Genomic DNA, 27,245 nt, shown 5'->3' on the forward strand with positions numbered 1-27,245 from the left:
ATTCATTCTGTCTTTGAAATATGAAATAAATATTAAAATAATTTCTGTTTATTCTAAAATTATTTCATTTCTTTATCCTCACATACAGTATAAAGAATGATGGTGTTCTTTAACTTCATTCCCCATCGCTTCTCTTTTTGCCAGTTGGTAGTCTAAGAGGAAACGCTGAGAAAAAATAGGTTGGCATTCTTTCAAAACCTCTCTAACTATAACTTAATTTGGGTTTTCATCAATAAGGGAACAGATATAGAATTCTTAAAGTTCTTTCTGTTACTGGGTAACACAGGAAAGGAAACACATATGTCAGAAGAACTTGCTCACATGGCTATGAAAGAGCTATGAAGCATGACAGATTTATACCACTTCATGTGACTGAACAGAAGTCACTGCACGTTGGGGAAATAAAAGCAAAGTGTAATTAAATGAAATGTTTGTCAAGTTGCATTGTTAATTTTAAAAAATGAATTATAATTGGAGAATACAAATTATTAAAGCACAAAAATTGTGTTATAGCATTGTCTTAATATAGCCTAAATTATCACCAACCCTACTTGATTATTCAGCATATTTTTAACATCTTTAGTAAGTCAATCATATTTAGCCCATTCATTACAGCTTTTCATAAGCAGTAGGAGCAAAACACAAACTCCAGGATAATTGTGTTTAAATTCTAGACATTGACCAGAGCTGCAGCAAAGCATACAAGACTTATCAGTTTCTTTCCAGGAATTACTCCAGGGTTTTGAATAGGATGAATTTGTAGAGGTCCCTCTTTGTAACCAGGCAATTCTTCAGATAATGCATAACACTTTAGTCAATAGAAAATGGCAGAACCTATTGCTTTGCGGATGTGATTTCTTTTGGAAATGGATAATAAATCACAATTATATAAACTGAGGGAAGACATAACATACCTATAGGCTGAAAAATAATAATCATGGCAAGAGGAACCTATTGCATTTGCAAGATTAGAACTAACAGGTTTTGCAGAGAGCGCAGTAAATCAATTTTGAAAATGCCAAGTCAAATCAAGTGTGCTAAGCTATTAACAAGTATTTGCTTTACAACAAAATCAGAAATTGAGTTTTTGAATTTGTTTTTGACACTTTCACTTACAAAGTACATAAGAAATGCTAAGAGGGATGATTCATTTACATATACAACAATCTTACACACTCATAGGAAAGCAACATTCAAACTCTTAATGCAAAATACTGCTTTTTCTATTTCAAGAGAATTAAATTGATTCATAAAATTAAATTTTAAAAGTTAATAATCACTCCTATAAGGGATCAGGTTTTTAATATCATCTAGAAATATTAGATAGAACAATATATCATTTAAGCATTGTCATACAATATCCTCTGCTATAGACTAACTCTGTGACCAAGAGACAGTCACACCTCTTGGGGAATGGGCTATTTTTGCTTTTCTGAAGTCTCAATTTCAGTAGCTATCCCTCCGGCTTCATTACCTAAGGGAAAGAATGAGCCAGCAGATAAGGCTGTGAATACTCACCCAATTTACTGCATTTAATTTACTTTTATGTACTGCTTTGTTGGATAATATTTTATCAAGGAGAAAAAGTTCTTAAAAAAGCAAACTCCAAGGTCTTTTTTGTTCTTAATGTTCATTCTGTTTTGCTGAAAACAGCAAGAATTTGTCACTCTAATTTTTAACTAACATGTTTTCAAGATTCAATGTCAGTGAAACCATGCTTCTGTTTTCATATTTAAAAAAATTTTGACTTTCCATATTTTCTTATCTCTAAAAGATCAAGTAATGATGTCAAAGCATATTAAGATGATTAGGAAAGGAACAGTTTTGCATATTTTTCATTTTGTTTTTTGATGGTGATTTGTACTTTGCCCATTCCATATAGCATTTTTGTTAGTAATTAATAGCTGTTGATTAGGTAAGTGTTAATAAAGTGATAGGTTTTCACTTGTAAAAAATGTACTTATATTCTTTGTAGGATTTATTTGTTCTGCTAGCTAATTATTAATGTCTCTGCTCATTTGCTGTGGTTTATTCTGTATCCAATTTTTATACTTGGTTATTTACACTAACTTTGTGAGATTTTGGACCACGTCTAACACTAAATCAGAGTGTTTCTTTCATACAAAATTTGACTGTAAAGGAGTGTTGCCATTTTTTAGTGCAGTAATCAAATTTTCCTAGTCCCACAAAATAGTTGCTATTTCGGAGCTCAAGGGGTTCCTCTACGTGCACGCATCGAAGCCAAAGGAGACATGAACGGTAGTTTACAGCAAAGAAAGTAGAGGTTTACTTAAGCAAATGGCACCAAGGCAAGAGACACCGGGGAGCTATTGCTCGTAAGACCTGTCTCCCTGATGGTTGTAGGTTACAGATTATATAGAGCAAAATCACAATGGGTTAAGCGTTCAGAGTCTTGTTGGGAGCTGATTGGTCGCAGGTGAGGTAAGGGTAATGAACCATTTCTTCAGATCTTGAGGACAGTTCTGAGGTCTTTTCTGGAGTCCTTCTGTTCGGTATCATAGGAAAGTAGCCAGGGGGTCATTCCACCTTAGGGCACAGCAGCTGGAACCTAATTTAGGTCAAGCTGTTATCTTTACCCTGCCAGAGGTCCAAACTATGTGACCATTAGTGAGGTCCAGGCTATTGTCTTCTGCTGCCTTGGTGGTTACTGATTATCTGGGGGAAAGGCTAGGTTTCTGAGGGGCAGAGAGAGAGAGAGAGGAAGAGGGAGAGGGAGAGGGAGAGAGAGAGGGAGAGAGAGAGAGAGAGGATTTCTAGAGCAAGGATTTAAAACTAAATTTAATCAAAGTCATAGGACCCTATGGAAAACTCCAACTTTATTCCAGTGAAGCTGTTAGTATTTAAGACATCTTATTTGAATTCTATATGCATGTTTGTACATTCTTTGATTGTCCATATTGGTGGCAAATTTGTGGATGAGTTTGGTTTTGTAAAATAGTAAAATAAACTTTTGACTCCAGTGAATAGTATGGACTCTCAAGATGCATATTATTCTTTTCATGACGAGGTAGTAAGCCTCAAATTCTATAATGGTTTGTGATCTGATTCTGAGAGCATGTTCCAAGGAGAATTAAAATATTTCACTTTTTTTTTTTTGTAGTTTGAGTACAATTTACATGCAATGAAATGCACAGATTTTAAATATACAAATTTAATGAGTTTTAACAAATGCTCAACTGTGTGACCCACATACCTGCCTCATCATTAATTCAGCCAACATTTGTTGAGCACCTAGTATGACCCCGTAGTTGTTGGAGATACAGTTATGAATCAGATCAATTCACCACCCATGAGATATGAGGAGGAAGACAAGAAAATTGATTTGTCATTAAATGGTAAAGGCTCTTTAGAAGGAGATATAGCAAGAGACTGATTAATTCTACTTGGGAAAGCAGATCTGAGAAAGACTACCAGAGGAGATGGCCTTGTTGTCCTGCCTTCATCTTAACATTTCATGAATTGCCATAGAAAGTGTGAGGTTCTCTGAAAAAGGAGAAACCAAATTTGTCTTGTAACTCAGGTCCCAGCCACCTGTAACAAAAGTGTCTTTTTGGAAATCAATTTTGTAATTTGGTTCACTGGTGAATATCAGAATGAAATATGATGTCACGAGATTTCACTGTAACCAAAACCAGTTGGATTTACACCATTGTTAGTAATCACACTTTCTTAAATTTTATTCCATAGTAGCTTAAATTGTCATGTTACAGGTTTTTTTTTTCTGTTCTTTTTTTTAAAATCTAAAACCTCAATATTTGCTAGTTCTCGTTAAAGAAAATGATAATGTTATCTAATCAAAGAAACTTGTTGCTTAATGAAAGAGCTATGATAAGGATAAAAATTAGAGTATAATCTTCTGTGAAAAGATTTTCTTATTATCAATGACTGAAAGATATCTTATTACACCTACAGTGTTTATGCCTGAGAAAGAAATTATTGAAAAATAAACTGGGTCATATGGAATTCTATTCTTAATTTTTTGAGGAACCTCTACACTGCCTTCCATAATGACTGGATCTTAAGATTATTGTGCTAAGTGAGATAAGTCAGACAGAAAAAGTTGAGAACCATATGACTTCACTCATATGTGGGATATAAAACTGAAGATAACAAAGGAACAAGGCAAACAAATAAAGAAACAAAAACTCATAGACACAGACAATAGTTTAGTGGTTACCAGAGTGTAAGGGGGGTGGGGGGTGGGAGATGAGGGTAAAGGGGATCAAATATATGGTGATGGAAGGAGAACTGACTCTAGGTGGTGAACACACATGATATATAGATGATATATTATGGAATTGTACACTTGAAACCTATATAACTTTACTAAGAGTGGTCAACCCAATAAACTTTAATTTAAAAAAAAGAAAGAAAAATAAACTGGAAGTTTTGAAAACTAATCCTGCAACAAAATTAAAATAAATAAATAAATTCAAAGAACTTGGAACTGAAATTTAAAGATGAATTCAAAATTGAACAGATGACTTTCTTTTGAGTTATTAGAATGAGCCATAAAAAAGAATATTCCTGACTAGTAAACCAAAAATTTTAATGATATTACATGGAGGAGTTTCAGGTACCATAAAATTTAGCATAAAGAGTTTAATACATAAGAGTTTATGTAAGTAAGTTATCAGTGAGAAGGGATGCTTTTAGGAATTCTATTGTATTAATGAATTGCTCTAAATAAATGTCATCTACAGATTATTATTTACCTGAAAATTAGTAATTTTTAATTACTATAGAGTGACACTTTTGTTTAAAATTGCAATTTTTAGGTATATAATTAAATGACCAGAGTTTACTTAGAACTGCCATTTTTAAATCAGGAAAAGTATGCTACCTCTTTGGGCTACCTTTAACCGAGATTATCAGAACTTGATGGTTTGAACTTCAAAGTACAAAGATATAGACACCAAGGTTTTATAAAAATATCTCAGAGTTGAAACAAAATAAATAGTTCTATTTTACTACCATACATTCGCCGATACCATTTTGCCACTTATACTACATTAGGCTATTAAAAGGAAAGGTGTAGGATAGCCTGAGCACCTAGTATGACCCCATAGTTGTTGGAGATACAGTTATGAATCAGATCAGTTCACCACCCATGAGCTATGAGGAAGACAAGAAAATTGATTTGTCACTGAGGTCATTTTTTACTCTAAATAGTGTTTTTCAGCCATGACTGCACTTTGGAACCACTGGGGAGTTTAAAAATTACTGATGTCAGAGTTCCACCTCTAGAATTTTTGATGTAATTGGTCTGAGGTATAAGCTGGATGTCAGAACTATGCAGCCAAGGTTGAGAAACACTGTGCTAAAGAACTTAAAATATGAGAAGCTTGGAGATTTTAAAGGTGACTCCAGAGACAATGGCAGAAATTATGGCAAAATTACATTGCTCAAAGATAGAACACGTAAGTGTCAGGTAGGGAAGATACTTAGAGAAGAGTATCTTCAAATGATAAAAGTGTTAATTATGGATTTAAAACAATCTATTCAGAAAGCATTGTATATGAACAACATTCAAAGTGATTCTCAATAAAACCAATTGTGTTGATAATAATTTTGGTTCACAAAATAATGATGGTACAGAGAATATAGACTGTCTCAAATCAGTGGTGCTGTTAAATATTGAAATAACAGTTTGAGGGCACCTGAAAGGTTAGTTAAGTTAAAAACAAGTTATTTCTGACTATATGGTTGGGATTATTAGTTTGCTTTTTCTCTTTTGTTTTTCAAATGTATTAACCAAATAGTTATGGGTTCAAATTATTTTATAGGTAGTCTCTAATCTCAACAGAAATAAATGAGACCACAAAAAGTTTATCCCAGTTTCCATTGAGCCCATAAATAATTGCTTTCAAGGGATGTTTAAATTAAATTATTTCTCTAACTGCAGGGGTTGAGGATTGGGGAAGATTTGTCCTTTGTGAGTAATGAGAAGAGTATACTTAGCTATAAAAATAGTAAAGAAATAATTAGCTTAAAAAAAGCTAAATTCCATGTTTAGCAATGTTAATGAGTCCCTAAATTCCTAAAGTTGAATATTGGTGTGTAAATGAGTACACCAAACCAATAGAGAATAACCTTAATAGTTATGGATATTTAGCTAAGACCTAATTTCTTCCCACTATTCTATATCTCCTAGGTTTAGATGAAACAGATGTTTTGGCTCTTAAAAGTCTCAAAATAATTGTTGCTTTTCTGGCAATGTCCTTAATTAGTGGGTTACTTTTTGAGAGGCCATGTATTAGGGAAAAAAAATAAATTCACATTTTTAAAATTATATATCAGATTAATTGACCATAACTTTGATCTCTTTTATGTTTCCAGCTAATTTGTTTGGTTACTGACATATAGATATTCAAAAGTATTTGCTGAAAGTACAAATTGTATTAATTTATTTTTGAAAGGATTAGTGTAAGGTCAGTTACTTTTTAAATGCTTGGCATTTTGCATGTTTACACTGTCATTATAGAGTGAATAATTTGAAAGACTATATATAGCTACATTATCATTTCAGATAGTAGTTACTGAACATGCAAGAGTTGAAAAGACACATTTTTAAGTATGAACTGAAGAGTTTGATAAGTAACTAGGGGATAAAGAAAAATCATTTTACTGGAAAATACTTTTTCTTTCTTTGAGAATTTTTGTAGAACAGATATGAATTGAAAAAAGAAGACTTTAACTTAAGGGAAAAACTTGACTAGGTAAACTTGGATAGTTTTAGAGCTAGGAGGGACAGAATATTGAAGGACTTGAAAATAGGAAAAATTTCTCTGTAATGTTAGACACCAAAGGCTGCCATATGCTGATATACTCATATGCTATGCTAATGCTAATTGTTCTATCTTTGATCAGAACTTATAAAGTGATTCGTACCAAGAAGGGGTTCGGTAAATAGTTATTAAATGAATGTTCGATTATGAAATGGCAGAGGGTGGGGAGGTATGGGTTATTGCGAGAATAGTAAAAAGGGGGAAATTAGAAAGGATGTTGATTGTTTACTCAGATTTTGTTCATTAGGGTTTTTTTGTGTTTGTTTTTTGTTTGTTTGTTTGTTTTTAATGTCTGATCTTATTTATTTGTTACTCTTAGAAAATCTCATTTTTGACTGGACTTAGATTTGCAGGTGGAAGCTCTCAGAGAGGACAGCTTGCGTTTCTTGGAAAACTGTTCCTGGCATTTTTCTTTGGCCTCTTACATTCTCTTGGCCAAAAATTTAGCATATTCTACAGCCTCTTCCTTGGTTTTCTTAGGACGTTGTTTCTTCAGAGCAATACGCCAATGTTTGTGTTGTAAGACTCATGGAGTAACAAGATGCTGAATCTTGGGGGCTTTGGTTCTAGGTTTCTTACTTTCTTTGTTTAGGGGCTTTCTTACAACATATTGGCGGACACCATCATTAGAGAGATTGAAAAGTTTGCAGGTTCTGCTAGCTCTTTTGGGCCCCAGGTGACGAGGCACAGTATCAGTGAGACCAGGAATATCTTTCTCCCCTTTTTTTAAAATGACTAAGTTGAGAACGTTCAGATTGGCATCCACAATGCAATGACGAACAGATTTGCAGTTTGTTTCTCCAGTCCTCCTTGGTTTATAACAGGAATGCCCCTTACTCAGGAGCAGGTGGACATGGACATGGGTCAAGACACCCTGCTTCATGGGGAAACCTTGTTCTTCATTCCCACCACTAATTCGAACCACATAACTCTTCCATTCTTCACCGAGAGCATCAGCAGCAACTTCTGTGTCCATACGCTTCTCATAAAACATATGAAGTTTGCATTCATCATCCACTTCAATGAGTTTCTGGCAGCCAGTGGCTGGGAAAGAGATGTTCAGCTTCATCCTGAAGTAGCCGAAGGCCTCCGAGACACCACAAAAAAGAGCTTTTCATTAGGTTTTGATAGACCAAACCTGGATGGAGAAACAAAAGAAATTGAAAGGATTAACGGAGCACAGAGAAGGCCAAAGCTCCCTACACAAGTTCTACTCACCCAAGATATCCATTGGCTTCTTTGTGCCACATATGAGCAAGAGTAGATTTATGTTTCCAGAGTTAGAGGGCTGGTCCTTCATGCTCCATTCACCTAATTCACAGTCCTATGGCTTCAGAGGAAAATGAGATGTTCTTCTGAGACAAGGTGGTCAAATCTGTAAGCACTTTTTAATATCATGTTTCAAATTACTCATTTTCACAAATTTGACTAATCAGGCTGAGAAAATAAAATGAAAACAAGCAGATTTGGTTTGAGGGGCATGTGCTTTAACTTGTTTCAGGATAGTGATTCTCTAGAAAGCAGATGAATCCTGGTAGACATGCAAGAGCTTGCTCCTATTCCAAAATAAACAAGATATATTTTACTGGAAAATTGCAGATTTATCAAAGGGTAACTTGACAGCAAGTGTACAGAATACTATCAAAATCATTTCCTTTTTTTACATACACTTGAAATTCCTGCTTGAATGCAGGAGGGGTGCATACCAGCTTTATTTAATATATTTTGTGTCAATTTCTGTATAAAGATTTTTTTTTTAAGTGAGAGGAGCGGAAAGAGGAGAATATCAATTCCGTATGGCTTTAAGCAAATGTTAGAAAGGTGAACATTCATAAGCTTCCAAATATCTGTTGGCTAGTTGACATTTACAAACACTGCACTGGGTAAGCTTTCTCCTTTGGCAATATTAAGGTTCTGGCAGCTAGTAAAGGATGTGTGAAGTGAAATACGCCATTCAAATATGGTAAAGAAAGACAAGACTATTTGTAACCATTATTGGGCTAAGTCATAAGAATGGAATCTTTCTGTTGTTTTAAGTATCCTATTAAAAAGCATTGTGAAAAGTTTAACTACAGAGTCTGTTATTTAATATATTTGGAAATATTAGCTCCCATCCCAACATCACATTTTAAGGTCCACACATTTTTGAGTGGCAAATTATCTATTTAAATTAGCAAGCACTATGTTTTAAATTCCTGAGTGTACCCTGTTGAGCTTAATGAGAACAGAAGGCAGTGTTAATCAGAAGGGTAGTATTCATATGGATTGCTTAAGAATGCAAGCTGGGGACCCACTAATTTATTCTTTAATTCTCGTATATGTGCACCATCCCAGTTGTATATAGGAAACAAAATGTATATTTCCAAGCTGTGTGTTTTATGAACAGAGAAAATCCAACACAACAAATATTAACTTCCCAACTAGTAGGTAGACAAGTGCCAATCATTACTTTAACATGGTAGCTGGAAAAAACAACTCCAAGCAACATATGTAGTTGGTTGTATGAATGTTTATCTATATAGTCAGAAAAATGTCATTACAGAGATGTGAACATATACAAATAACTCTAAGGTTTCTAAGCACTGCATTTATTAAGTACTACATTAAATTGACCTTCTCTATCTATTTCTATCTATTTACCTACATATTTCTACTTCCCCCTACACTTGTATACTCTCACTTATAGATATATATCCATAACCACATATATACACACCTGTATTAAAATAATTCTATAATGGCATACACTGAAATATTATTAATGAATTATTATTGTTGAGTCTGGTAGGTTATTTTCATTTTCTATTTTTTACAAGTCTGTACTGAGTGCAAATTTTTAAATAAACATGTGTTACTTTTTAAAGAGAAAGAGTAAAAAGAAAAAGTTTTGTCCATTTTGGTAAATAAAAAAGAACACTTAAAAAATCAGGACATTCTTGGAAGCCTGTAATTTACATCTAAAAATGGTCTTCAATAATGAGATGTTCCTTTTTTATTATTATTATTAAACAGTGTGCTATAATAGAGAAATAGACCAACAAATCATCAAAGCAGAATAGAAAAGTCCAGAAACAGATAACATACAAAAATTACATATCCATCTCCAGTAAATGGTATGAGATATTCTTAATACCAATATGGATATCCACAATCACAATCCACAAGCAACTTGAACCTTTTGCATTGTTGTTAATGGCTAGTTATATTTAACATGATTTAAATGACTTGAAAAAATCCTTCAGATTTCCAGAACATATAAAAAAAGGAAAACTTTCAAATTTATGAAGTAGAAACAAATAAAATAAATTTTATATGCTGATATTAAATCTAGTCATATTGCTAGTCACATTTGCATTTTAGTTCTATTACTATTTATATATACCATATAAAGACTATATATATATTCTTTAGCATGCAATTGAATCCTGGTATACATGCAAGAGCTTGCTCCCATTCCAAAATAAAGAAGATGTGTTTTAGTGGAAAATTGCAAATTTATTAAAGGGTAACTTGACAGTAAATGTATAGAATACTATCAAAATCATTTCAGTATCAAAATACTACGGAAAAATCATAATCAAAATACTATGAAAAATCATATATATATATATATATATATATATATATATATATATATATGCCATTTACAAATAATAACCAGTGTATCCCTTCTCTGCCAATACTTGGACACATTTTTTTTTCTCCTATTAAACTGGATAATCTTTCCATTTTTTCTGATCACAGAAGGAAAGACTATATAGTTAAACTTTTTACAATGCTTTTTAATAGGATACTTAAAACAATTCTAAAAATCAAGCATAGTCAACAATTATGTTTTAAGGTATCTTCAAGTTTCTAGCCAAATTCTCAATAAAAATATTCAGTGTAAGATTGCTAGTATTTTCATCATTAAGTTCTAAATACACATGAGGTACTTTGCAGCAAATTGTCTTGAAGGGATGGCTAGTATTTATTGTATCTCCTTCTTCATATTGTACTCACCTTGTGCAATCCTTCCACTTCTAGAACTCTTCTATAACTGTTTACTTGGCCACCAAACACCTCTGGGTCATTTAGTCCATTGGGTATTTTCTATCTCTATTTCAGCTGATTTGCCTGTAGAATTTGAGACTATTAATCAAACCTTTTAAAAAAAAAAAACCTTTCTAACTTGTTTCTGTGATACAGCTTTCCCTTAGCTTTCTTCCTACCTCTCAGATAGATATTTATCATTTTGCTGTTTCCTCTTTTTGCTGCACCCTAGTACTCCATAGGATTCTGCTCTTAATTCTGTTTCCTTTCCTCACTACATACTCTCTTTGGATGATGTTATGCACATCCATGGCATCAATTCCCAGTTAAACACTGATGGGCTCCAAACCTGGGCCTCTAGGTCTTTGCTCAGCTCTAGATCTGTGTATATAATCATATGCTAAAACTTAATATACAAGTATTACTTATTCCTCAAACGAAGATAACAACAAAAATGAAATCTTTTAACTCCTTTAAAGCTTCTCCCTTTAAAAATTTTTTATCCAGTGAATCTTCTCATAATCCAACCCTTATTATTCTTTCCATATCATTTCATTCAAATTCTGATAATTGACAATAGTTTAGTGGTTACCAGAGGTTAAGTAGGGAGGGGGGTGGTAGACGAGGGGAAAGGAGATCAAATATATGGTGATGGAAGGAGAATTGACTCTGGTTGGTGAACATACAATGTGATTTATATAGATGATGTATTACAGAATTGTACACCTGAAATCTATGTAACTTAGTACTAACAATTGTCACCCCAATAATCTTCTTTAAAAATTCTGATAATTTATAATTTTTTTATAATCTCTGATTTTCATGCCCACTGTGATTGGAACTTTAATTATCCTCATCATCAGTCTCCCTGGTGCCATTCTTACTCAAATCAATCTCTCTTTCACCTCATAGAGTAAGATTCTTAAAATATACAATTCTGATTGATATTCCCTTGAAAATTTGTTCAGTTTTTCCCCCTCTGACTTTTGTAGTGTGAATTACAAAGAAGTCCTAAGCATTTTCTCCAGGCTCATCCTCCAACTGGTACACATCTTGCACATGTTCTAACCATATCAAACTACCCGCCGATCCCCGTGGCTCACGATGCCTTACACCAAGACACGTATGCCAATGCCGTCTTTGCAGGGAGGTTTTGTCTCTGCCATTGACTTTGAGAGGTAGAATAAATACTCATTTTAACATTATTTTGGATTGCTCTGTTCTTTATTTTCATAGGACCCTATGGATGTCTCTTGTTAATTTAGTTGTTTATCTTGGTAAGTGATAAACAGGAATTCAGTTCCCCCCCACACAACCCTTTATAATTGAACCATTATTTTGTTATGAGAAAAGAGGAAAGCAAAACAACATCTGCCAAATACTGTACATTAATACCAGGTTATTTTACATATCTTGTATCATTAAATGTTGGAATTAAACTTGTGAAAATCAAGGCTGGCTGAAAGTAGATATTTAACTTTTGTAGTTGTATTGAAATCCAATATGGAGATATGTCTACTTGGGATTAGGAAATCAAATATTAGGAAGAAATGTATTTTGCGGTACCATTCTGAAATCAGTGGCTAATCCGCAAGACATAAATGAAAAGACCTTAGAAATACTGATTCATTAAATTTATTCCCTTAGGTTCATATTATGGATAAGCTTAGAATTCTTAAGCTACAATTATATTTAAGGTAATACTGCTATATACAAGTGTAATACAATTTATTTTATAAAGAGTTTCCCTTTGGGGGATAAAAATTATTAATATATGTGGCTCTCTGCTTACTAATAGGGATTCTGGCTCTGCCCACTCAGTTTCCTCCCCAATCTTGTTCTTTGAAAAGGTAATGCTGAGGCCAACTGACAGGTGATTTTCTCTTTGGTGTTGCCATAGCAGCACAATGATTATAGGAAATCAGGAATAGAAAGGTAGGAGGGATGGGGTGTAGATTGAGGAGATGCCTTTGGGTTAGGTCTGGGAAAGTTTTCTTCTAAAAATAACATATATATATATATATATATATATATATATATATATATGTTAGTGGGAGATTATGAAATAATGAGAGGGATTTTAAAAAAAATGGGAAGTCGATGGAAAAGAGGGATGTGTATAAAGATGCATGCTTTGTGTTATATATCTTCTTCAAACATTACCGAAATACAAGTAGAGCCTTCAGCGCTTTTAAAATTACTTTTTGACTTTTCTTTTAAACCAGAGTGCTGTATCATATAGGTCACATCTTTATATGCATGTAAATTCTAATAAGGTGGTAAGAGAGAAACATGTTTAAATTACTTAGGCTTCAGGTAATGAGGAAGAGTGGGGGGAGAAGGAGTGAAGCTCTCGACTGAGAGTCCAGTCTAGTCTGGGCTCTGACCCTCACTGGCTCTGTGTCTGTGGATGTTTCACGTGGAGAGAGAGGAAGAGACAGAGATTCGGCAAAGGGTAAAATGTGTAAGCACCAAACCACTGATGTTTTCAAAATACTTGCAGGGAGAATATATGGGGTGGGGGGATGTTAGGGCACTGAAGCAAGTAAAGTATAAAATGGAAATTAAGAAAGATTTCTGAAAATTCAGGTTTCTTAAAAGCATATTTTGATGGTTGGTGCTGTCTGAAATATTTTGGTCCCTGTGGACCACGAAACGAAGAATAAACCCTCTAAGACGTGAAGAGAAATAGCTGATATCCAGCAAGACCTTTAAATGAATGGATTATTCTATTCTAACATCTGGAATATAAAAAGTAAATAGTCCCTCAGGAATTCACACTGTGTCACCTTCTCTAAGGAAAGTGCTTTAAAGGAATCATCCACATTATCTGAAGCTTTGTATACATGTGGCAGATGTGGCTGGTATTCTCCTAACACTGCATGGCTGCTCTGAATCAATACTGCACCACCTCTGTGAGATTCATGTCATGAGGCCCTGAGTCCTCCATTTTCAAAAATTGCTTACTCCCCAGGAAGGTACATCTGCATATTAAGGAAAACTCTGGCTAGAAGGTACAGGGTTGTTTTTTTTTTGTTTCTTTGTTTTTGTTTTCTTGTTTCCTATCATTTTTGGTGACTTTAGGGCCTTTATGAAAAATGCATTCAACAACCTGGCTTTACTGCTTATTGATCTCCTTATCTTCAATAACAGGTATTCTCATTCTAATTTAGCTACCTACACTCATGTCCCTAGCAGGAATCATGACTACTTTTGTGGCTAGTTCACATCAGATTTTTAAATTCCGGTATTCCTCTCACCTTTGGTTTCATTTTCTTATCTTTCCAGTTCACCGAAATTTTTATTGTTTCTATGCATATAATTTGGTCTCACATAAAGCAGTGTTTTCTTGTCTATTTGTATTTTTATAAATCTTACACTTTCTTCTTGGCCTCAGTTATAATCCAAATATATCTTAGGTACCTTAAATCCTTTGCCACATGGAATGCCAGAATCCAGTTGAAAGTACACCACTTCCCAGTCAAATCCAGCTTCTATCCCTTCTTCTATGCCCCTACAACAGTGAAAATCCAGGTTCATGTAAATGGATTTATATGAATGTGAGCTTTTTAACTCTATAAATTTAGTGCAACACATAAGCACATACACTCAGACACAGAAATGCACAAAATAAGGAAAAAATATATAGCATACCATAAGATAAAGAACTTAACTTGGAGAGTGGGTGGGGGGAAACAAAAAAAATTTCATGTGTGCTTTATGGGAAAGATTAATAAATTGAAGAAAAAAATTAAAGGCTCAGAGAAAAGGTAATCAAAAAATAGAATAACATTTTTTAAAGTAAAATTGTAGAGCTAGTAAAACGAATTATCAATTAATTACTGTATAACATTATTAGAAAAATAATAAATTAGAAATGGCAAGAAATTTAATATGTGTAGTGTTCAAATTACTTTTATAAGAGACATACTTGACATATTACAGTAAATACATTTTTAAATTACAATGCAATGAGAATACTTAGAGAAAATAATAGATATTGAGAAACAATTTGAGCCCAATTAGGATAAATGACTTTAAAGAGAAAATTTATATATATATATAAAGAGAAAATGTATATAGTCTGTATATATATACAGACTATAACAACATTGGAATATTTAAATGATAATCTTGTTATACACAACCAGCTATTTTGAAATATGTAATTTAAAAAATTATGACCTCAATTCTAAAATATTCTGTATTTCTCCTTAAACTTTCATCATTTTGAGGATAAAGATCTCATAATGCATCCAGATATTTTAGACATGCACATATTCATAAAATAGCCATAGATCCCCATTTCATCAATTTCTTATTTTCTTTGATTTATTCAAGAATCATTACATTTATTTTATAAATTAGCAATGCCTCTATTGTATTATACCATTTAATTTATACTGCTAACTAGTTAACTATCCAATAAGTATATGTACATAAGAATGTCTGAAATTCTATCACCTAATGTTTAGCAATTCTTACTATTTTTGAGCACTAGAATTTAAAGTGATTTTTTTTATTACTTTTGATTATGAATGTGATGTATTTCTTGTTGTTTTCATAAGATTAACATTTATTAAAAGGTCAGTGATATCATTCTGATAATATTGTATTGATATTTTTTTCTGTACTATTAGAATGAGATGATACTCAATAGTGAAAAAAAATCTATTTACTGAATGTATCTCAAAAATATTTCAGACCTACATTTTCTACATTTAGTAATGACAAGTTTTTTTTATTTTAATTGTTATATGATAGAAAAATATACAAACATCTATTTTAAATTATATTGCCATAAAAGTATTTAACCAGAAAATCAAATAAGTGTTAAAAATATGAACTAAAATACTAACTTTCGGATCTAACTGTTGCTTTGTAAATGTGTTTTCTCTTTAAGCAGTATCTGGATTTTTATTAGTATGCCAGATTATAGATGAAATATCTAAGCATACTTTTAAATTAAAACTGTAAAAATTATATACAGAATTCTGTAGTGCATCTTAGACATATAAAACATTTCGTCTATTACATTCTTCATGTTGATAGTAGCAGTGGCTAGAGATTATAGATACTTAGTTACATAGGCTTTTATAGCTCCTTTGGTTCAATTTATTGTATTGGTCCATGTTGGCTCTAAACCACTTGGAGTTTTAAGAATCTGAATAGTAGTTGAATAACAGTGCTAACATACAAAGTGATAGATGTACCATGAATAACACACAATCTTTTCTGTAATGTCGAAAAAGGAGTCATGCTGTATTTTGTCAATTTCCGTATTTAATTCAAATGTTCCCAATTGAGAGACGTCATCAAAATGGTGGCGTGAGGTGAGCCTCTGTAAAGCTCCCCTGGAATTTACAACTAATCAAACAACAATAACTCCACAAAGGACTCCCTGCACAGCAGACAGGCAAGACGAAGAGGCCCACCACTAAATTCACCTAAAGGTGGGCGAATCGCATGAGCGGGGGAGGAGGGAAGGGAGAAGTGCTGAGATGGAGCTGCGAGGGCACAGGACGCAGACCTAGATCAGTGCTCCGAGCTCCCTGCATCCCGGAACTACCGCAGCTGTGGCAGAGGGAAGAACTCGGACTGCTAGGGCTCTGTTAATGGCCCACAGGGCTGAGGGGGCAGCATCTAACACGGCTGCAGCCAACGCTCACGGCAGACATCTCGGAGAAAAGACTAAAGGAAGAGGTCCACATGCCAAACAGAGAACAGAAGCCTTAAGCACTGAGCTTAGCCGCCCCTTCCCTACCCTCCCATAGCTCACCCCGCCCCCACCTGCCCCGTGCTAGAAGCAGAGCAGTAGCAGTGTCAGATCAAAAGAACAGAATATTTGCTGTTCTGAGAACTGTGGACCACAGACACAGATTTGCAGCACAACTAGTTCCAGTAAAGGGGAGGGAGTTGTGGAAGCAGGACCGGGTGTGGTGGTGGTCACCACCATTGCTCTGGGCCACCTCTCACAACTCACCCTGCCCCTGCCTCCACCTATCTGGGCAGATCCCTGCAGGAGTAAACAGAACTGCTGAAACATACAGTCTCTGAATCTGGTGCAGGAAGAGCTTTGGAACTGTAAAAGCTCTGTGCATACCCACACGGACACTGCGCCCCATGACCCAGGTGAACTATTAACAGAGGAGAAGCTCATCTCCCAGGGAATCCCACCATTGTGTGAGAAGCTGGAATAGTGCAGAGAAAACATAGCACTACCGTGTGAGAGACAGAAAAAAGGCTGCAGTCGGACAGAAAATAAAACTTTCTACCAACAATTACTGGAAAACAAAAGAAAGACCTCTTCCTATCAACCTGTTGCAGAAGCCACTCCTGTAAATGTCTAGGAAGAGAAATAATAAATCAGTAATTGCCATGAATAACCAAGGCAACAAGACAGCTCAGAAAGAAAGTGAAAAGTCTCCAGAAAAGGAACTTAAAGATATGGAAATATGTGACTTAAATGACAGAAAATTCAAGATTGTAGTTCTGAAAAAACTCAACGAGATGCAAGAAAACACAGAAAGGCAGTTTAATGAACTCAGAAACACAATCAAAGAACAACATGAGCATTTTATGAAAGAGACTGAAATTTTAAAAAAGAACCAAAGAGAATTTCTGGAGATTAAGAACTCAATAGAAGAAATGAAGAATGAAATAAACAGCTTAGGTAGTAGAGTTGACCAGATGGAGGAAAGAATCAGTGACATTGAAGATAGAAACCTGGAAATTACACAGATGGAAGAAGAAAGAGACTTGAGATTTAAAAGAAATGAAAGAACTCTACAAGAACTCTCTGACTCCATCAGAAAGAGCAATATAAGAATAATGGGCATACCAGAAGGAGAAGAAAGAGAGAAGGGAACAGAGACTATATTCAAGCAAATTGTTGATGAGAACTTCCCAAACTTTTGGACAGAACTGGATCCTCGAATCCAAGAAACACATAGAACACCGAATTACCTCAATCCCAACAGGCGTTCTCCAAGGCACATTGTATTGAAGCTGTCTAAAATCAACGACAAAGAAAGAATCCTCAAGGCAGCCAGGGAAAAGAAGACGGTAACCTACAAAGGAAAGCCCATTAGATTATCATCAGATTTTTCAGCAGAATGTCTACAAGCCAGGAGGAAGTGGAACCAAATAGTCAAACTATTGAAAGAGAGAAATTATGAGCCAAGAATAATATATCCAGCAAAGATATCCTTTAGATATGAAGGAGGAATAGAGACCTTACCAGACATACAGAAGCTGAGGGAATTTTCTAATACACAACCTGCACTACAAGAAATACTAAAGGAGGCTATTCAACCATGAAAACAGGGACAATTTGTGGCAACCAAAACATAAAAAGGCGGAGAGTAAAGGCCTGAACTGGAATATGGGAATGGAGAAAGTAAGCATGCCAAAGAAAATGGAATATTCTAAATATCAAACTTTCTTTTACATAAACTTAAGGGTAACCACTCAAAAAAAAAAATCAAAAAAAAAATCCAGAACTGAAATATATACTGTAATTAAAGAAGAAACAGAGGGAAACATCATGGAATACAACCACACAGAAATGATAGGCAAAAACAAAAAGGCAAAGAAACAATGGAGACAGAGCCTTACCAGAAAACTGGAGATATAATGACAGGAAATCCTCACATATCAATATTCACCCTAAATGTAAATGGACTGAACTCACCAATAAAAAGGCACAGAGTAGCAGATTGGATTAAAAAAACTAAACCCCACCATATGCTGTCTCCAAGAGACACATCTCAGCTACAAGCACAAGCATAGATTCAAAGTGAAAGGGTGGAAATTGACACTCCAAGCAAATGGTACCCAGAGAAAATCAGGTGTAGCCATAATGATATCAGATGAAACAGACTTCAGGGTGAAAAAGATAACAAGAGATAAAGACGGACATTTCAAAAGGTAAAGGACACTATACAACAAGAAGACATAACAGTCATCAATATTTATGCCCCCAATCAGGGAGCACCGAAATATACCAAGCAACTACTAACAGAACTAAAGGGAGAAATTGACCAAAACACAATTATACTAGGGGACTTAAATACATCATTGACAGCTATGGATAGATCATCCAAACAGAAAATAAATAACGAAATAGCAGCCCTAAATGACACATTAGATGAAATGGACATAATTGACATATATAGAGCACTTCATCCTAAAACATCAGACTATACATTCTTTTCTAGTGTACATGGAACATTCTCAAGGATAGACCATATATTGGGACATAAAATCAGCCTCAGCAAATTTAAGAAGATTGAAATCATACCAAGCATATTCTCTGATCACAAGGCTTTGAAATTGGATATCAACTGCAAAAAGAAAGCGGGAAAAACACAAATACATGGAGATTAAACAACATACTTTTAAAGAACGACTGGGTCAAAGAAGAAATTAGAGGAGAGATCAAAAGATACATAGAAACAAATGACAATGAAAATACATCCTACCAAAATTTTTGGGATGCAGCAAAAGCAGTTTTAAGAGGGAAATTTATATCATTACAGGCCTATCTCAAGAAACAAGAAGAATCCCAAATAAATAACCTCATGTTACACCTTAAAGAACTAGAAAAAGAAGAACAAGTGAAACCCAAGGTCAGCAGAAGAAAGGAAATAACAAAAATCAGAGCAGAACTAAATGAAATAGAGAACAAAAAGACAATAGAAAAATTAATGTGACAAAGAGCTGGTTCTTTGAAAAGATTAACAAAATTGACAAACCCTTGGCTAGACTCACTAAGATAAAAAGAGAGAAGACACTAATTAACAAAATCAGAAACAAAAAAGGGGAAGTTATCACGGACACCACAGAAATACAAAGGATCATCCAAGAATACTATGAAGGACTATATGCCACCAAATTCAATAACCTAGAAGAAATGGACAAGTTCTTAGAAACATATAGCCTTCCAAGGCTGAACCATGAAGAACTGGAAAATCTAAACAGACCGATCACCAGTAACGAAATTGAATCAGTCATCCAAAACCTTCCCAAAAGCAAAAGTCCGGGACCAGATGGCTTCATTAGAATTCTACCAAATCTTCAAAGAGGATCTAATACCAGTCCTGCTCACACTCTTCCAAAAAATTGAAGAAGAGACAGTACTCCCTAACTCATTTTATGATGCCAACATTACCCTGATACCAAAACCTGGTAAGGACAACACAAGAAAACCACAGACCAATATCTCTGATGAATACAGATGCAAAAATCCTAAACAAAATTCTAGCAAATCGAATACAACAATGCATTAAAAAGATATTCATCACGATCAAGTCCGGTTCATCCCAGGGGCACAAGGATAGTTCAACATCCGCAAATCCATCAATGTGATACATCACATAAACAAAATAAAGGACAAAAATCATATGATTACATCAATTGATACAGAAAAAGCATTTGACAAGATACAACATCCATTTATGATTAAAACATTTAGTAAAATAAGTATAGAAGGAAAATACCTTAACATAATAAAGGCCATATATGACAAGCCCTCCACTAATCTCATAATTCATGGTGAAAAACTGAAGCCCTTTGCTTTACGTTCAGGAACACGACAGGGCTGTCCCCTATCACCTCTGCATTTCGACATAGTGTTGGAAGTCCTTGCCAGAGCAATCAGGCAAGAGAAAGAAGTAAAAGGCATCCAAATTGGGATTGAAGAAGTTAAATTATCACTCTTTGCAGATGACATGATGCTATATATAGAAAACCCTAAAGACTCCACCCAAAAGCTATTAGAAACAATCAACGAATACAGTAAAGTTGCTGGCTACAAAATCAACATACAAAAGTCCATTGTATTCCTATATACTAACAATGAAATCTCAGGAAAAGAAATACGAAAAACAATTCCTTTTGCAATTGCAGCAAAAAGAATAAAATACCTAGGAATAAACTTAACCAAGGATGTGAAGGTCCTATATGCTGAAAACTATAAGACATTTTTGAAAGAAATTGAAGAAGATACAAAGAAATGGAAAGACATTCCGTGCTCATGGATTGGAAGAATCAACATAGTTAAAATGCCCATATTACCCAAAGCAAAATGGAAACAACAAACGGATTTAATGCAATCGCCATAAAATCCCAATGACATTTTTTAAAGAAATAGAACAAAAAATCATCAGATTTGTTTGGAACCACAAAAGACCCCGAATAGCCAAAGCAATCTTAAGAAAAAGAACAATACAGGAGGTATCACACTCCCTGACTTTAGCTTGTACTACAGGGCTACAATAATCAAAACAGCATGGTATTGGCAGAAAAACAGACACATAGACCAATGGAATAGAATTGAGAACCCAGAAATAAAACCACATAAATATGGACAGATAATTTTTGACAAAGAAGCTGAAAACATACAATGGAGGAAAGACAACCTCTTCAATAAATGGTGCTGGGAGAATTGGATAGCCACGTGCAAAAGAATGAAACTGGACTGCTATCTGTCACCATGTACCAAAATTAATTCAAAATGGATCAAAGACTTAAGCATAAGACCTGACACAATAAACTGCATAGAAGAAAATTTAGGTACTAAACCTATGGACCTTGGGTTCAAAGAGCATTTTATGAATTTGACTCCAAAGGCAATGGACGTGAAAGCTGAAATAAGCGAATGTGACTATATGAAACTTAAAAGCTTCTGCACAGTGAAAGAAACCATCGACAAAATAAAGAGGCAACCAACTGAATGGGAGAAGATTTTTGCAAACAGTGCCTCTGATAAGGGGCTAATGTCCAAAATATACAAGGAATTATGAAACTCAACAACAAATAAAACAAACAACCCAATTGAAATATGGGCATAGGAGCTGAAGAGACATTTCTCCAAGGAGGACATACAAACGGCAAATAGACATATGAAAAAATGCTCAACATCACTAATCATCAGAGAAATGCAAATAAAAAACACAATGGGAAATCACCTCACCCCAGTCAGAATGGCTATTATCAACAAGATAAATAATAACAAGTGTTGTAGAGGCTGTGGAGAAAAAGGAACCCTTATACACTGTTGGTGGGAATGCAGATTGGTGCAGCTGCTATGGAAGGCAGTGTGGAGGTTCCTCAAAAAATTACGAATAGAATTACCATGTGACCCAGCAATCCCTCTCCTGGGTATCTACTCAAAAAATCTGAAAACATTTATATATAAAGACAAGAGTGCTCCAATGTTCATTGCAGCTTTGTTTCCGGTGGCCAAGACATGGAAACAACCAAAATGTCCTTTAATAGATGAATGGATAAAGAAGTTGTGGTATATATACATAATGGAATACTACTTGGTGGTATGAAAAGATGATATAGGAACATTTGTGACAACATGGATGGATCTTGAGAGTATAATGCTAAGCGAAATAAGTCAGACAGAAAAAGTAGGGAACCATATGATTTCATTGATATGCGGTATATAAACCCAAAACAAGACAAACAAATGAGAAAGAAAATCTCATAGACAATAGACAATAGTTTAGTGGTTACCAGAGGGTAAGTGGGGTGGTGGGTGGGCGATGAGGGTAAAGGGGATCAAATATATGGTGATGGAATGAGAACTGACTCTGGCTGGTGAACACACAATGGGATTTATAGATGATGTAATACAGCATTGTACACCTGAAATCTATGTAATTTTACTAACAATTGTCTCCCCAATAAATTAAAAAAAAAAGTTCCCAATTCATGAATCAGTCAAGTATTCCACCCTCCAGAGTGAATGTAAACATTGTGAAGGCCATCAGCTTCTAGTCACTGTAAATAATCCCGAATTCCACTTTGTCGAAAGAAATATATTTATGTGTAAATTTATATGTACACACACCCACACAGTTATCCTTTTCATGGAATTATTTATGCAAATTGTGCTGCTTTTTTAATTATGAAGCCATGTTACCAAGAAATATGCTTAATTTTTTATGTCGTAAAACAGCTCTGGAATTCTCTAAGATATTTAGACTGTTTATAAACATTTTCTGGTCAAGTTGTCCAATGTACTTTATTGGAGGGAGTGACATATGAGACTCTATCAAGCACAGTCTGCTTCATTAATTCATTTTGCATACACAGAAATTTTAAGACCCACTGTGTGGCAACAGTTATGAGAGTCACTAAGGTGACTTTCATAAAGATGAATAGAACCTGGAGGTCAACTATGAGTTAACAAAAAATAAATGACCAAAAGTAAAAATTGCCAAAAAGAGGTGAATAACAGTAAATGGTTCAAAATTAATTTCAGCAATTGGCTTTAAATGCCCAGAAAGAGTAATAAAGAAATAAAGAATGAATTAATTTTTTTCCTTCATCCTGCTCAATATGTAATAAGAAAAATAAAATAACTTTAGAGGATTATAACTTGATTATATCAAAATAGTAAAATCATACTCGTATGTCTTAGAAATCAATTTTTAGCTTATAATGCTAGTCTTTGAGTTTTAAATAATATCAAGGTCAATACATTACTGATTTTCATTAGGTACTCTTTTTAGTGAGCAGTTTTCATACAAAACATTTGTATTATTTTATGGGAACCTCTAATATTTGGTAGCTCTTTGATTTTTAGACTCATTAGAATTAAAATATATGTACATATATATACATACACATATATATATATATATAATTTGGCATTGGTTATGCTAAAACTGTCAACATTAAAGAAATTTTTAGGGAAAAGTTTATTTTGGGCAAAATAATAATTAGTTTAATATGTATTATTTTTTAAGGAGAAAATTTAAGTTGCTTCTCAGTCAAGGAGCAGCTTATAAATATAATGTAGGAAACTCCACATATTGCTTGGCCTCCACACATTTCCAAAATCACTTTTAACACATGTTCTAATACTATGAACACTGATTACAGAAATATTCCAAATTCTTTAGCAAGTTTTCAAAAGCTTGTGCTGTTTTACATTCTATTATCTAAATTCATTGGTTTACATATACCATCTTCCTAGATTTTATATTAAAAAAAAATGTTAGTATGTTATATAGAGTAATATTTTGTTTTCATCTATTGATGTTTTATTTTGTTTTGTAGCATTAGCTTGTCTTCTTTATTCTATAGTCCCATTTGTAGGTGTGCTTTTCAAAGATGCTTTTCTTATTTACACAAATGCAAGGCTTTTGAACCAAGATATCCTGAATATAATCAAAGTCAAGACTCAAACATTTCTTGAAAATGAGATTTTTCTGACTTGGGAATCAGAGCCATCTATTTCCTGATGCAATTTGAGAACAGAATTTGTTGTAGCCCTCTATGCATTAATAGCAGAAAGTAGAAATGAAATAAAATGGAGGCAAATAATATACATTCACAGAGCAAGAATAAATACCGAGGGACTAACATTAATAGGGTTTTGGGTTTTTTTTAAAATCAAAGTTACCAAGTTTTAGTACCAATACTCCTCTTTTATTCAGTTCTTATTGCTTTCAATTCTTTTATCTCTATGATATTTTTTTCTAGCTCTTTATTTTGTACATTCACATATACAATTATTATTCACAGAGATCTCCCACCTCCTATATTATTGTTTTTCACAACTCTATACCCTAAGCATAGACATGTTATCTATGTGAAAAATATCAGTGAGAGATATAGCAACTTTCCAAAGGTCACAAAGCTTATAGTTTGCAGTTTCAGGACTACAATATAGCAGTTTAGATCAGCTTAGATTGTTTTTTTTCTAATCCTCATTTCTGTATACCCTGCTACCACTTCTGAAGCTCAGTCACTGCATGTCAGTTGGGCAATTACCTTATTTACAAAAGCAGCATTTTTTCTCTGTTAACTTTTGTATCTGTGACATATAGCTTTGAAGCACCTGAGATATATGTTTTGTTGTTGTTGTTATTTTTTCCATCAGTAGCCCAAGCCTTTGACTACAGTAACCCTCCATCCCAGGGTCACCTTGTAACTATATGTACCATTTAATTAAATATACTCAACTTCAGGTAATATGGTAAAACTCTTTCACTACGAATCATCATAGCATTGGAGCAATCTTGGATGCTTGCTACATGCTTATTCTTGGACTTAACACCCTCATAACGAATGTCTTGCATGGACTTTGAAAATGTGCCTTTTAAACAAGTTCTCAGAAAACCACTGCATTAAAAACATTAAAATCCATATATGATGCATATCTTCTTGCCAAATGTTCAGACTTCTTTATTCAGCTGCCACCTGGACGTATTTATTTGGAAGTCTGGATGCAACTCTTAGTATGTCCTAAACTGAACTCATTAACTTTCTCCCAAATTATGGTAGGCAGAATAATGCACCCCACTCAAATATGTCTACTTATTAATCTCTGGAATCTGTGAATATATTAGGTTACATGGCAAAGGGGAATAAACTTGTAGGTGGAATTTGAATGTTAATGAGAACTTTAAAATAGGAAGATTGACCAGGAATATCCAGGCAATCCCAATGTAATGACAAGGGTCCTTACAAATTGAAGAGGAGCAGGGAGAGTCGGAGGGAGTTGCAATTATGTAAGAATGGTTATCGACATTCAAAGACTGATGATAAAGGTGATCATGAGCCAAAGAAAGTGTTTGGCCTCTAGAAGCTGGAAAAGGCAAGGAAATAGTTTCCTAGATCAGAGAAGCCTGTCCCTGTAACCATCTAGGTTTTAGTCCTGGGAAACCCGTGTTGGATCTCTGTCTTATAGAAATGTGAGGTAAGAATTGTGTTGTTTGAAGCTACCAAGTTTTTGGTGGATTGCGGCAATTAGGCCACTAAGACAGAGTTGATACCTGGAAGTTGGGTGCTACTCTAGAAATTACCTAAAAATGTGGAAGATACTTTGGAATAAGGTGGTGGGCTGAAACTGGAAAACCATTGAGGAGGCTAACAGAATAAGCCTAGATTGTCTTGAATAGACTATTAGAAATGTGGGTATTAACAACTCTGCTGGTGAGGACTCAGAAGGAAGTGAAGAACGCGATAGAGAAAAACTATGTCCCTTTAGAAAACACACCAAAATTGTCACAAACAGACTGTCAATAGGACTATGCATAGTAAAGGGCCTGTCGATGAGGGCTCAGGTGGAAATAAGGAAGGTGTTATTGGACCCTGGAGAAAAGAGGGTCTTTGTGGCAGAAAGCTTAGAAGAATTGTTTCTTACAATTATATGGAAAGGAGAATTTAAAAATTGGACATTTAACTTAGATTTCCCAGAAAAATATTGAACGGTCAACTTGGATTCTTCTTGTTGCTTCTAATAACATTCAAAAGAAAAGAGATAGATTGAGGGAATAATTATTAAACAAAAACAAATAAAAGACCAGGGCTTGACGATTTGGGAAATTCTCATCTTATCCCCATTGCAAAAGACATTAAAAGTAACAGATTTGCTGTCAGGAAAATGTAGTCTAAAAAAGCTAAGGGTGTTGCTGAACTATTCTTTGCTAATACCTCAGGAAGATGAAAAGGTCAGAGTATTCTACCACCCAAAGGGCTATTTGAAGAGATTAAGTGTGTGACTCATGGATGTCCTCTATCATGTCAGCAGAAGCTGAAAATAGACCTGGGATTATCTGGGAAGTGTCTGTGGAGAAGCCTTTTGTCTTCTGGAGTGAACTTCATGGTATACATTCTCGAGAATGTTGTACTGACAGAGACACTGCCAGTTTGGACTGAAAGTAACAGTAAGATTATAAAATGAAAGAAAGCTGTCAGAATTTCAAAACTCTGCAGAGAGGAAACAGGCTGGTTAAACTACTCAGCTGTAAATACATGCTATAATTCATGAAAATAAATGATGATACAGAAGGCAGAGGCTTGAGCCCAGAAAGCCTAGCCTCAAGCCCCAGAGTGTGGAGCCAAAAAATGCCAAGGATTGTTCCCAGGCCTTCAAACCTACTGGAGTTTGCCTGTCAGGATTGTGAAATTGTTTGATATTTGTGATTCTCTTTTTTCCTTACATTTTCACCTCTTTTAAACCAGAACATCTGTAATTATTATCTCATACCTGTCCTAATGTTGTCTTTTGGGAGTAATTTGGGACTTTTGAGCTGATCGGATTTAGATGAAATTTTGTATTAACCTGTTCAGATTGCCATAACAAAGTAACAGACCGAGTGGCTAAAACAACAGAATGTTATTTTCTCTCAGTTCTGGAGGCTGGGAAGTACAAGATCAACGTGCCAGCTGATCTGGTTTTTGGTCAGGGATCTCTTCCTGGCTTGCAGACTACTGTCTTCTTGCTGTGTCTTCACATGGCAGAATGAGAGTGAGAGAGACCTCTAGTGTCTCTTCCTCTTCTCATAAGAGGATTGAGTCACCATTCTTAGGACCTCATGTAACCTGAATCACCTTCTTAAAGGCCCTATCTCCAATACAGCCACACAGGGGATTAAG

General features: G+C 34.5%; 1 protein-coding gene and 1 pseudogene across 1 annotated transcript in view; one reads left to right on the forward strand and one right to left on the reverse strand.

Annotated features, from left to right (window-relative positions):
* GPC5 (glypican 5) overlaps positions 1–27,245 on the forward strand; it is a 1,198,702-nt gene that overhangs the window by 546,822 nt on the left and 624,635 nt on the right. The window lies entirely within an intron of this gene.
* On the reverse strand, positions 7,135–7,878 carry LOC109450164 (small ribosomal subunit protein eS6; annotated as a pseudogene).

This window comes from Rhinolophus sinicus, linkage group LG04 (genome assembly GCF_036562045.2).
Source record: "Rhinolophus sinicus isolate RSC01 linkage group LG04, ASM3656204v1, whole genome shotgun sequence".
Lineage (NCBI taxonomy): Eukaryota > Metazoa > Chordata > Mammalia > Chiroptera > Rhinolophidae > Rhinolophus > Rhinolophus sinicus.